At 39.7% G+C, this 13,835-nt stretch overlaps 1 protein-coding gene across 1 annotated transcript in view; it reads right to left on the reverse strand.

Annotated features, from left to right (window-relative positions):
• ENOX1 (ecto-NOX disulfide-thiol exchanger 1) overlaps positions 1-13,835 on the reverse strand; it is a 564,686-nt gene that overhangs the window by 393,301 nt on the left and 157,550 nt on the right. Inside the window, exon 3 of the mRNA XM_058276646.2 lies at positions 3,941-4,048. The gene's annotated coding sequence lies outside the window, so the exon portion shown is untranslated. The remainder of the gene's footprint in view (positions 1-3,940; positions 4,049-13,835) is intronic.

Below are 13,835 nucleotides of genomic sequence, written 5' to 3' on the forward strand. Positions count from 1 at the left end.
TCATGAATGTGTTTCCATAACACAGTTTTAAATTTTGTGAGCTGTAAGTAGGTGCCTTCATAACTTAGTAACGTTCTACAATAATAACCCCCCAAAAAGGGGACGTGAGGGAATATGAAAATAAATCTTACACGTCTAAATAGGCAGATTTAACATGATGCAAAGGAAACTCAGGTGCCAGGGCCATTACAAGGACTAGTAATTAACTTTTTCCTTCACAGATTTTGCTCTTGTTTTTTTCTATATTACAGAAGTTGTGGGTTTGCAGAATAATCTTGCATGAAATGCAGGCTTCCCACATACCATCCCAACAACAACAACATGCATTGGTGGCGAGCATGTGTTAAAATTGAAGAAAGCACTTTTTAATAATTGTTTTATTAAATACAGTCTGTGGTTTAACTTAAGGTTCACTGTGTAGTGTAGTTCCATGGATTTTTAAAAAAACTTTTATTCTCTTACCATATTTAAAATCTATTTCCCTTTTTAATCACATTCAGATATTTATTCCAGTGCTGTTAATTAAGTTCAGGGTGTTGTGCTACCATCACTACCATCTTCAATAACCTCCCAAGTTATATGGCTTTACAACTCCACAAAACTTGGAACCATCCCTGGGCCTAAGTAAGTATAAAACTATCTTTACATTTGGAGTAGAGTTATTCATTCCATATCGCAGGGATTAGGGGTTTGGCACTCCTGCAATCTCAAAAATCCAAGGAAAAATTTTTGGCCCCATAGGGAGTCACCCATGCTCTTGGGAGACACTCTCTCCTCTGTTTGAGAACAGCAGGCCACTCCAGGATGAGGGTACGACACTTTCCCAGTCATTGCATGTGTCTCCACCCACTGATATAACACACTATGACAAGATGAACACTCACACACTCCCTAGAAGCCTGTCCAGATGCTCCCAATGGGGGAGGACAGACCACAGTGTCAAGCCCTCAGTACCTATGAATCTTGTCTTTCAAGCAGTGAAGCTTGGTTGTCACAGTGGAGGGGAGGGAGGGAGAAGAAGAGAACGGATGGAAGTGGGGGAAACTGGGGGGCAATGGAAGTGTTCCACAAGTTGGTGCAACGATGGATATAAGCCATGTTAAATTTCACCAAAAATTCATAAAAGAGTAGAGTCTAAAATATAAACCATAATGTAAACCATAATGTAACTGAAAATTTAGAAAAGTGTACAGTCTAATATATAAACCACAATGTAAGCCATAATGGAACCATGGTTTGTAGCTATATTTGAATATCTGTACATCAGCTGTAGCAAATATAACATCTACATGTAAAAAGACCATTGCTGGGGAAGTGGGAAAAGGGTTTGATGTTGGGTATATGGAAGTTCCCTATATTATATATGTGACTGTACTGTGATCTAAAAGTTTTTAGAAACAAAATTAAAAATTAAAAAAATAAAATAATAATTTAAAAAAAGGATGTAGACACTGAGGAAGGAATGGACGAGATTGCCTTGCCACTGTATATGCAGGACAACATCTATTACTGTGATGAAAGGCAAAACATCAAAAACAAAGTTTTATGATATTTTTCATTTTTTAATACACCAATTTATTTTTTACTTTTAGTTTTTCTAAATTTTTATGTATTTTATTTCTAATCTTTAAACCTGTCAATACTATTTCATTTTCCTACTAATTGAATTTGGCAATATATTAGGCTTCATTTTTTAAGAAGTTTTGGATCACAGAAGGGTTCTGTGGCAAAATTCCCCTCAAATTCCCATGTAATTTCTTGTGCCAACTGTGATATATCGAAACCATGATGCAGGAAGCTGCCATGTGGAAAACATAACTGAACACAAGATTTTTTTTTTAATTATTATTTTTATTGTCTTAGGTCATACCAGGGATTGAACCCTGGACCTTGCAGGGGAAGCAGGCGCTCAACCACTGAACTACATCTGCTCCCCAGTGAGAGGTGGTTTTTACATCTGTTTGTTTTTAGGAGGTAGTGGAAGTCAAAACTAGGACCTCATATATGGGAAGCATGACTTGAGCTACTATACACAATATTTTTAAAGTTCTTTCAATTAACTAGGAGATACTTAGAATTATATTGCTACCATTCAATCTATAAACGAAAAATAAATTAATTGAAGGATAACCTACAAACAGTTCTGCTCATTTGTAAGAATTTGAAACTCTTGGTAGGAATAAGTTTTATATCTCATTCTTCTTCCCATGTTCTCATTTAATCCAGTTAAAAACTTAACAAGTATATGCCACGTTCACATTTCTCTCTTTTCCCTTCCTCCTTTCCTCCCATTTTAACAACAACCAAAAAAACCTTTTTAGCGCTAGAAACAAGAAGTAACTAGAAGAAACACACAGAATATGCTTTTAAGGGTTTTTTTGTTTGTTTAATTTAGTTTTATTATTTTCTTAAGCTTTTAAAGACATAGCTCCCTTTTTTTTTTAAGTACCAAGGTAAAACAGAAGAAAGTAAGTAACAACAAAAACAGAAAAAGTCTGCTATTTTAAGGACTAGCCTTTCAAACTCTTCAGATAAAGATGCATTTAAAAATGTGATGGTGTGTGTATGTGTGAGTGTGAGTATGACACTGTGTGTCTGTATAAAAGCCATTTAGGAACTACCTGCCATTTTACTCATTAAATTACTCACACAACCTCCCACATAAGCAATAGTAGCTCTTCCTCAGTACCTCGGCTGCGAGGCATTCCATATGGACCATAATCGGTTCAACCAATCACCCCATGTTGGGTTTTGAGTTCTGCTTTTTATGCTTATTCATGATTCCTTGGGTACTTTTCCCATTTTATTCTTAAGATAAATTCCCTTAAAGGAAAGTGTTGGATAAAATTCTGATTTCCAGTTTTCTCCAATGATCACATCTTGCGAAATCATAGTACAATATCACATCCAGGTTATCGACACTGATATAATCAAGACACGTTTCCATAAGCACGAGAACCCCTCATATTATCCTTTTAGAGCCACGCCCACCTACTGCCTCCCCCATGCCCTTCTCAAGCCCTGGCAAGCATCAATCTGTTCTCCATTTCTGTAATTCTGTCATTTCAAGAGTGTTATATGAAGGGACTCATACAGTACTGCAATCTTGGGGGACTGGCTTTTTTTAATGCAGCATAATGCTCTGGAGAGCCATCCAGCTTGGCTGTGTGCATCGACACTCATTCCCTCAATTTCCGGGCAATGGCCCGGCACACCGGTTTTGTTGACCATTCACCTGAAGGACATCCGGGTTGTTACCAGTTTGGGGTTGTTACGACTAAAGACTCTAGAAACATTCCTGTACAGGTTTTCAGATGAACACAAAACTTCATTTCTCTGCGATAAAGACCCGGAAATGCAGTTGTTGGTCATATGTAGTAACATGTTTGGCTTTTTAGATCGTTCTTGCATTACGTGCAGAGACTCTGGTTATCTTTAAACCTTTTGTTCTAGCTGGCTTTCTCTGCCAGGGGAATGGAGGTAGAAGCCCAGGTTTTCCCCACTTGGCTTTCACGGAAACCCAGGTAGGGGGCTCCTCACTGCTGCTGCGAGCCGGGGGCTCTGGTAGTCTATGGGGTCTCCCCAGACACTGCTGTGGGCATGCCTCCTTATTGCTAGGCAGTGGGACAAGTCCTGGGTCTCCTCCAGGCCTCCTCTGAAACACTGTGGCCTTCTCTAACCCTACCCCAGGGGGGTGGAGAGCCACTACAACGTCTCTTGAGGGTGGACTCTAGGCTCCCATCCACCTAGGGGCAGGGTTACAGTTTTTCCTGAGGTGTTTGGAGAGTAGTTGCTGTCTAAAAGCGTTCTGTCCCGCTATCCTAGTCCTCTGGCTAGGGAGCGCAGGCTTTATAGGGGATATTTTGGCATTTCAAGGTGGTTGACTTCTTCAGCATCGAGTCTGGAATGTACCCAGCAAGGAGAAAGCCAGGGAACTCACCACTGTGTTGTGCCTCTGGTCATGAGGTCCCAAGCTGGTCAGCCTTCTTCACCTAGTACTCTTCTTATGTTTGTTTTATATCAACTGCCCGGGGTGTTTAGTGCTTAGCTGTAGGAATAGAGAAAAGACAATTACTCCATTTCATCAGAAGTGAAACTCTACAATTTTAATTTAGTTATTACCTAATTGCCTTCCATTTTGGTTGTACCAATTATACATCTCTCGAGTTGAGCTTGTTTAATGCTATGGGGTTTCATTGCAGAAATTGCTCTTTGTCGCCTATTTTTGACTTGACAACTAGTCTGTCTTGGTTTGAGGGATTCTAACCTTCCATTTTAGAGTAAGCTTAAGAATTTCTTAGAGGAAATTCTTACCTAAGGATTTCTCACAGGGAATTCTTAAGACTTGCTTATAGGGAATTCTAACTAAGATACAAGAGAAGTGACTATTAGAAAGAAGCAAGCCTCCAGGGGGTGCCCTTTTTTTCATTTGCCTGCCTCCCCTCCTGTCCCTGTTCACCTCATGTGAGGGTTAGTAGTTGAGTTTTTCTAAACCTCCTATATTCCTATTCCTGATATCTTCTCAATTTATTCTAACATCAGACCACATTTGACAAATACTCCTTGAAGCTTGTGGTACTATATTGGAACCAGCCCCGAGTCTCACCATTTTCCCACAGATGCTTTATGTTTATCTGAGTCAGGATTTTGGAGAGTGTTAGTGTATGTCTGTGTCTGTGTGAACTGCTATCTTTCAAAGAAGCCGCACACAGGCACCTTTTATAAATAGTGTTTTAAAGGCAGAAATTAGACAACATATGTGAGAAAATTAAGGATGGGCAACAGCAGTTTTGTCAGATGAATAACTGTTCTCCCTTGGGTGAGCCCTCGTCTTTGATTTCCCAGACGTCTTTATTTACCAGACATTTTTGCCTCGTAGTTTTTAAATGCTATTTTCAACACTGGTGAGAACGGAGCATTTCCAGGTAGAAGAGGACAACAATAAAATGACGAAGCCCTATCATTCTAAACATTCAATTAAAACCACTCGCTCAGTGAAAGCTGATTGCTATTAATACATAGTCCCCACACAGATTTTTGTATTTAATGTAAAAGTGGAAGTTACTGCAAAGAAACACATATGAAGTGTTTTCTCTACAAAGAAACATATGAAGTAAAGGATTAACTCCTATGGACCTCAGTGTGGTATATGAGTGTGTATGTCTATAACACACAAACTCCTGATAAACTATTTGTTCATAGTGGTATATTTCGGGGGGAAAGGAAATGTATAAAAATGTGACTCTACATAATACCAGTCAGCTATAAACTACTGGACTACAAATTTGGGGGTATTTCACTCTAGTCTTTTCCTATGCATGCATTCTTTCTTCTTTTTATAAAACAGACTCATAATATAAATACAATTTTGTATCCTTTATTCACTTTAATATGTTTTTCCATTTTATTAAATGGGCTTTAACATGACTCTCTAATGGCTGCACTAATATCCTACCTTAGGAATGTGCCATGATTTACTTAAACATTATTCTATCTTAGGATATTCAAGTTTCTACATTTTTGCCATTTTTAATAATGCTGCAGTGCATATCCTTTTAGATAAATCTTGGGATGTATTTATTTCTCAGGGTGGATTGCTAGAATTTGAATCGGTGGATCACAGATGCTGGCGGCATAAAGCTCCCTCCCAGGGCAGGAAACCCTGTTGTGAGTCAGGGCCAAGTTCACCCTTGGCCACAGCACTGGAAGGAGAGGGCAGATTCTGCATGCCCCTGGCACAGCACCGCCAGGGTTCTCTTTGGAGTGCTTACTTCCTGTGCTGCGGTGTGAGGAGGCAAGACTGCAGCTCCTCCAGCTTGCACCAAGATGTACTTGCCTCCTCTGCTCCTTATAAGGGCTGCTGGAAACCAGGGAAACTGAGTCAGGTGTGCATGTGCTTCCTCTGGTTTGCACCCTGCCTCCCCTCACCATGGGAGGAGAGCATAAAGCTGAAAGACCTTTTTTTGCAGGAAGTTCTCCCTGCTAATGTATTTCAGGACAAATAAAACCACTTCCAGGCTATAAGTTATATAAGAAAAAAGTACATTGAATAAGGTACACAATATCTTACCAGTTTGCTAAACATAAGCAAACTTTTATTTTTTTGCCTCTTTTTGGGGCTAAAATTTGGGCAACTACATAAACAGTTTCATCAAACTGATTATAATGCTGCATCTCTGATGATATTTTGCTGTCAAGAAAGCACTTTTGAAGCTGTTTTTCTTAATAGATCTTGTAAGTTATTAAATTGTAAACAAATTTTCCTTCTAATATTATATTCTTTAAAACAAAACTGTTTTCTAATGCAATCAAGACAAATAGCAGTATCTTTACACAAAAGAAGTGCTCTTCTGTCAACTTACTTAGAAACACCCAATTTCCATGAGTTGTTTGCTCTTCTAGGAGCAGGCCTAGTAGGAAAGGATTTACATTTTATTTATTCATGCACTTTGCTCATTTTCTGTTGAAGTGCTAGCCTTTTTCTTCAGACTTAAAAAAGCCCTTAAGTGTTGACATATTAACCCTACGTCTGTTATTTGTTGCAAATATTTCCCCCAGTTTTCATGGCCATCTGATTTTGGATCTGACAGATTTTTTAACCATTCAAAAATATTTAAATTTAGTATACTAGCATATCTTTTACTTTAGCATTTATTTCTTTATTCTCTCAATTAGGATACTTTTCCAAACCCAAATCATATATATGTTTGGCTATATTTTCTTCTTATGATTTTATTACAATATTAATATTTCAAATATTAAAATGGTATAACTATTAAAATTTTTCTAATACTTTAATATTACTATTTTACATCTAGTTTTATTATGGGTTTTACTACCTTATTATGGTTTTAATCTAGCTTTACAGATTTTAAACAATTAAACATTTTAGAATATAATTTAATTCTTCATTGATTTTGATGTCACAGTTATAATATACTAAGTTACTTCATATACTAGGCATTTTATAGCACAGCTGGCTGTACCATTATATTGTTTGTTAATTGGCAAGCTATTTACTGGAGGTTTATTACATATTTAATATATTTTAATGTAGGCATTCTCTCTCCCACCATCTTAAGTTTTTCTTTTCCACAAAATTATAACTAGCTCACCCATTTATTCTTAATGAACTTTAGAATTAATCATTCAAGCATCAAAACAAAAATTCACTTCAATTTTAACATGAATCTTAAAACTACTGATTTTTAGAGGAACATGTCAATAAATAAGTGAAAAGGCATTTAATCATTAATCATGGAATGGCAGGTTATCTGCCATCTAGCAAATAGAAGAAGTTTTAAAGTTTGATAATATGGAGTGTTGGTATAAATATGGGGAAATAGGCATTTTCATAGATGACTGATAAGAAAAGAAAGGGGCAGAATCATTTTAAAGGAAATTTGGCAGGATCTGTCAAAATGCAAAATATAAGAACCGTGTATGAATTGATCCAACAATTTCACTTCTAGTAATCTATCCCACAGTCTTTCTTACAGATTTTTAGAGATATAAGGAAGTTTATTGTGGAACTGTTTGTAATAATCCCAAATTGGAATTCACATACAAATTGGATCAACTGGTATGTGAATCAAGCCAATATAGAGTGTCTATACAGTAGAATATAACAGATATTAAAAGGAGTGAAAGTGGTTTATATGAAACAATATGAAAAAATCTCTAAGATATATTATTAAATAAAAGGCAAGTGGCAGAACAATATGACCAATATAATGCCATCTATATTTCAAATTTTCTGTCTTTGTGAATGCATGTGCATGTGTGTGTATGTATGCATGCGGAGAAAATATTTAGGACAGATACAGAAAAGGTAATGGCATTTACTTCCAGGAATCAAAGTAGGATTAGAAAACAAAAAGAAAGACTATAACTTTTGAATCTAAATGTGTCTATACAATTTTACTTATCCACTACAAGCATACGCTCATGTACTACCTGCATAACAAAAATGTTAAAAGCAGTGCCGGTTCACTATTACAGGGCTTCCTGTAAATAGTATATTTCCTGGATCTCCTTTTGGTGTCCTTCTGTGTATTGACTCTGGAACTGGGAGCAAGGTCCCCATAGGGGAGCTGACCAATGAACAACATGTGTTCCTCTCCTGCATGGTAGCAGCCCCAGGTGGTGGTTTCTGAACCCCGTCTGGGTCTCCCCGATACTGTAGGAGGCCTGCACTCTCTGATGTTTAGGAGCCTTCATTTGGAACTACCCTGAGTGACTGTGGCCAGTCTTTTTTCCTATTGCTGCTTAAATCTTCTATCCTAAGCCTCCACTCCATCAAACAAAGAGTACAAGCAAAAGCACAATCCCATGAGCTCTTTCCACCTGCTCCTCTACTTACTGGGCTTGATGGGTATGCTGCAGCGAGGAGGGGGCTTTACTACCTAGGATATATTTTACTCTTCTCCTCCAGTGCTGCCCCCCAAACAAGGACAGTACATTTCTGGGGATGCAGTCTATCAAGGTATATTAAAGAGTTGGTATAGAGGAGAAGATCTGCTGCAGTATGTGGACACGTCAAAAAGCAGTACACACAGGAGATGACTGCCCATCTCTATTGACTGGTAGAGAAATCCAGGGTTGGCCAATGATTATTATTCTCAATTCAACTCTGTCAGCCTTATAATCATTAGAAATTCCTCCACCAATGCTGCAAGGGTCTATCTTTTGGGTATCGCTGTTGGTATGTAAGGGGAACATTAGGAGTATCTGGATCGAGGACTATGAGTCAGAGGATACTGCAAATATCTTCTTTTCTAATTTAAAATAAAGTCCAAAATGTAATATAACACCCCTGCTGGGAAAAAGTCCACACAGAAGCTGTGCGTGAGCTCCGTCATAACTATCAAATTTTTGTGTGCGGCCTCGCCAGCCCTCTGGGTTTCACTAAGCCACTTGCCTGGACCCTGAACTTGGCTAATTAACATACAGCTTTCCCACCCCGGGGCATCAACTCCCCTGGAGCCCACGCCCCCAACTGCGGCCAGCACCCACACCACCCACACCACCCACACGCCTCACCCAGAACCCCCAGCTGTTCCCAAAGGATAAGCTCACCATCCCCACAGCCCCCCACCTCCAGTCCCTTTCCCTTCTCCTGCATTTGCCTTGCAGTAACCCATCCTCGACTTCCGGGGTATCTTCACAGCTCCACCCCACCACGCGGAGGCACCACCATGGGTCTCCCTCGCTCTTCCTGAGCGCTCCCCGCCTGCTGGTTGAGCCCCCTAGGGCCACGCGCGCTTCCTGCCGGCCCCTCCTGCCCGCCTCTCAATGGGACCCGTGAAGAAACACTCTTTTCTAGTGCACGAGGGCTGCACCAAAACCCAAATTTAAAATCCGCTTAGCCCAGCGGGTGTAGCTCATTGGTTGAGCTCTTGCTTTGCATATAGGAGGTCCCGGGTTCAATCCCAGCACCTCTGGGAAAAAACAAACAAACACTCAAATTTAACTAATTCGGAATAGGCACACACAACATCTCTGGACTGTGATGGACTTTGGCTTTTCAGAATTAATACTCCCAAGGACTAAAAACCCACTTAGGGTATAAATGTGCAGAGACCCAGGGAAAAGTTTCTATGGAGACTGCCCTGAAGATGAGAAATAAGAGGACAGAAAGCAACAAAGGGTTAAGAAATGCACAGAGGCTGAAATCTGGAGAAAATAAAGGTGAGGGGGGGCGGGTAAAGAGGAGGTCAGCACCTGTGAAGTGATGAAAGGAGAAGAGAGGCCAAGAAGGAGTGTGAGAGAAAAACGCTATAAATTATCAGTGGGAAATGGAAGCTCCACTGGAAAAGACATTCGACTTCATTTTTTTCAGCCTTAAAACTGAAATTTAGTGCTGCCAGAAAACAGCAGAAAGCTGAGGCAATTTATCACGGTTATCATTTTCACTGATAAGCATTTCTTTGTTTGAACAAATGCCCATTATAAAAAAACAAAGCTGCAATTGTATTAACAACTTAGATTCTACTGGTGCTCCCTGGAAGGAAACTTAGGAAAACATATAATATAAAAAGGATGAATAGATGATATTTCTTTTTTTTCCCTTTTTTTTTTCTTTTGGTCTGTTGACAGAGACAAATGTGTTGCATATCTTCCATTTATTCAAATGTAGAAATATAAATTCAGTTTCTTTTTCCTATGAGGTCCGCATGTGAGCAGTAAGAAACCACGATTAAAAATTTCCGGTATCAGTAAAATATGATGTGCATCAGGATTTTGCTGGGTCTTGTCAGTTACTCATAGCGAGATGAGGCAGATAAGGGAGAATCTGCACTCCATTCGCGGGTGTATGGAGCAGGCAAAGCCAACGCTCGCTCCGGCGTCTACCCAGGGGCAGAGGCAAACAAGGAGCAGGAAGATGCAGGGCAACATGCAGGGAGCAGGGCAGCAGTCCAGGGAGGCCAAGCCCTCCGCAACGGTCAGCAGGTATTTATCTGCCGATGGAGGAGCTGCAGGGGCCCCGCCTCTGGGCCTGACTGCGATGGCACAGCCCAGAGCGCAAGAGGTGTGACTGGCAGCGTCAGGTAAGGCCCCATTCCTAGAAGGAGAGCCCTAGAATAACCCACACTCAAGCTGCCAGAGGTGTGGGAGCTCAGGCACGGAGGCTCTCCTGAGACCAGGAGGAACCAAGGACAGTTAACGCGAGATGAGCAGTGCTGACGACGGGCCTGGGGTCACATGAGCAACAGTGACATGTGCCCACACTAGAAAAGGGTCCCCGAGCAACATTAAGCATAACATTCCATCCAATTTCAAAGGGCTGAATCTTCTCAAAGGTGAGCTTTGGCATAGAAAGTCTGTGCTTACTGATTGTTTCAGGAGAAGATGACCCCGGATGAAACTAGACCAACCAGCTTCCACCCAGATGCTGGCCTAACTCGCTGTTTGATTGGAGCATCACCCCGTAACCTTCCTAGGGCCACAGGTTTCTCACCCCAATAGTCTTTATGGCCCCCTCCGAAAACTTCTGAAGCCCATGAATTTTTGATTGGAGGCCCTTATTACAAATATTCTCTATATTCTATATCTTGGCGTTCCTATTCGTTCGACAGATCTAAAGGGAATAATCATACTTTCCAATGGACGTTCAGAACATTTCAGCTCACTTCACCTAAGTCCACTGCAAAGAAGACATGGAAACAAGCATGCCAATGCCCTGGACAGCAGAGAGCCCTAGAAGGAGGCAAGGAACAGGGCTAAGTGTGGGAGAAGATGCTAGGCTACAACCATCATTAGGAAGAGATGCTCCTGCTTAGAAAATATACCAAGCGAAGCCAAACTTTCTATTAAAAAATTAAGCAGGCATCAGTTTAAGTTGCATGGTACATTGGGGGAGAACAGGACCAGGAACAAAAAGCTTAGATTCAAAGTCCTGTTGGCTCTATCTGAGACCTCGACCACGTCACAACGTTCCAAGGCTTGGGTTCCGATCTGCACAAATGAGGAAACAGGATAGTTTAGAGGATGGTTGCAGATAAATGGACTTTGCACTCAATGAGAGCCACATACTAGAAGATCTACTTTGATGGAGACAAGCCGTCCCTTTCTGTGGGGTTACTAGAGCACATTGCTTGCGTAAAGCCCAGTGGATTCGGTTCACAGTTCCGCGTCTTGTAGCCCATGCCAACCCCAACATGCTATTTAGATGAAATTGATTCAGAACCAAAGTCCCAAGGTTTCAAAACAGCACGTGAAAGCATATGCTTTTATTAATCTACTAAATCTTTACAAAGTTCCTTTCCTTTTGGTTAGAAATGAATAGAGCAGGATTAATATCCTATGTCTTTTTCAATTGGTGAGATGCAATGTAAAGAGAACAGGCAATCTGTTCTTAACAGAAAGTTAAGGAAGAGACTTTGAAAGACTGGCCCCTAAAGGAGGAAAAACAAAAATCAATGGCATGTCGCCTCTGTCTCCCAAAGCTCCACAGCCCAGAACTATCCAGAGGAAGCCAAACCTGCAGGTCACTGAAAATGCGCACTGATGGTCTCTGCTTTATCTACGGAGATCTTCAAATCACTCTCTCATCTCCCATTTCTTCCCGCTCTTAGTACCAGCCTCCCCCGAACATTTACAGTAGAATGAGTCTCTAACAGTTCCTTAAAAAGTCATCTGAAAGTGGCAGGCACATTTCGCCTTTGTCCTGCCTGGATTTCACAAGGTCGAGAGCACAGAGTTAGTATGAAACCCATCATTACAAAACTGCTGAGAGACATTAGAGAAAGCAGAAACAATGGCAGGGAAGAGGGTCAAGGAGCAACTCTCTAACTTACAAAATCACAGCCCGCTTTGTTCCACTCATCCTCCAAGAAGGATATATGGACCAGGAGATTTTTATCACCACAGTCTCATTCTACAAAAGAGGCGTGCATTTACTCATCTCTCCCAATTGCCAAGAAATAATGGTATATCTTATAAATATAGCTTGGTTACTTTAGGGAAGGGGGTAGGAATTAATTTCAAACCTATCACGTAGGTTCAAGCTATTTTCCATGAGATTTCATACCAGGCCACAGCAGTGGAGGCCACAATTTCCATATTTATTGGAAAGGGCATCTCAGCCAAAGTGGTGCACTTTGTCCTCATGGCGAGACCTCACCCAGGGAAATAGAATTAACTCACACTGTTATCCTAAGTGTCTAGGTCTTTTTCAGAAAACTGTAATATCTGACTCTTAATTCAGAGAAAGTTTCTTTAAATGCATTGCATCTTGGCAAAGACTATAATTTCAGGCACTGATTTCTAACCCAACACACATTTTTGCCAGCTAAACCAAAAACTGGAAAGCTGTGCAGCACACAGTAAGTGATAATAGAACCAAATGGCTATTTTTTTAACCACATGTCTCCCAGCAGCATTGCCAAGCTGGTTCTTTATTTATTTATGCTTATGTATTTTACTTTTCAAGGCTGTTTCATAATCTGTGAACATATATGAGCCTACATATACAAGCTCTTCTAAATTTAGATTGTATGAAACAACTAAGGATAATGGATGCTACATATTTCACATGTATAGTATCTGAATATTAGATTTTAAAACCAGTGCTGCAAAAAGCAAAAATTAAAATAAAAAAAAACACTCACTGCTGATGGTTGGCATTATAAAATTAATTCATTGAGGATGCCATCTCAGAACATAATTTTTTTACAAATCTGGATTTTTGTTTTAGTTTTCCATTGTTCTCAGAATATTAATATCGCTTTAGGAATTATAGGGCAGCACAGAGTTGGGCATGAAAATTAACATATTTGCCAAATGCAAAAAAAAGAAATGTGACCTATACAAATTCTTAATGCTAAAAGGAAAATTAGGGGAAATTAGGTAAAAGAAATTAATTGTACAAAACTGCTGGCTATTGTAAAAAACTGGTAAGAACCCAATATTTTCTTAAAAAGTTTTGCACTGATGGTACATTGACATTAGTCTAAGATCACCAGTCCCTGATTTGATTCTTGCTTATTAATTAAACAGAATTGAAAATAAAGTGCATTGATTGGAGCAGTCTGAGTTAGGGGCAAGCACTTAGCCTTAGGGGTTGATAAAAATAACCTCCCATAACACAGTCTATTGAGTCTGACCCAGCATGGTTTTTATGTCTTTAAAAATGTCCGTCCCATCTATAAATAATTTACTGAGAATATTTTAATGCTGTTTAATGTTAATGAAAGTCCTTAACTTTCTATTGTAACTCTAACATTACTATATAAAACTTTTCTCTAAATAACCATTCTAATTGCTGAACTAAAAATGAACAGAGGTTGAATCATTAATCTATATTCTGGCAGACTTGCAAAATTAATCCTAAG

This window comes from Dasypus novemcinctus, chromosome 15 (assembly GCF_030445035.2).
Source record: "Dasypus novemcinctus isolate mDasNov1 chromosome 15, mDasNov1.1.hap2, whole genome shotgun sequence".
Lineage (NCBI taxonomy): Eukaryota > Metazoa > Chordata > Mammalia > Cingulata > Dasypodidae > Dasypus > Dasypus novemcinctus.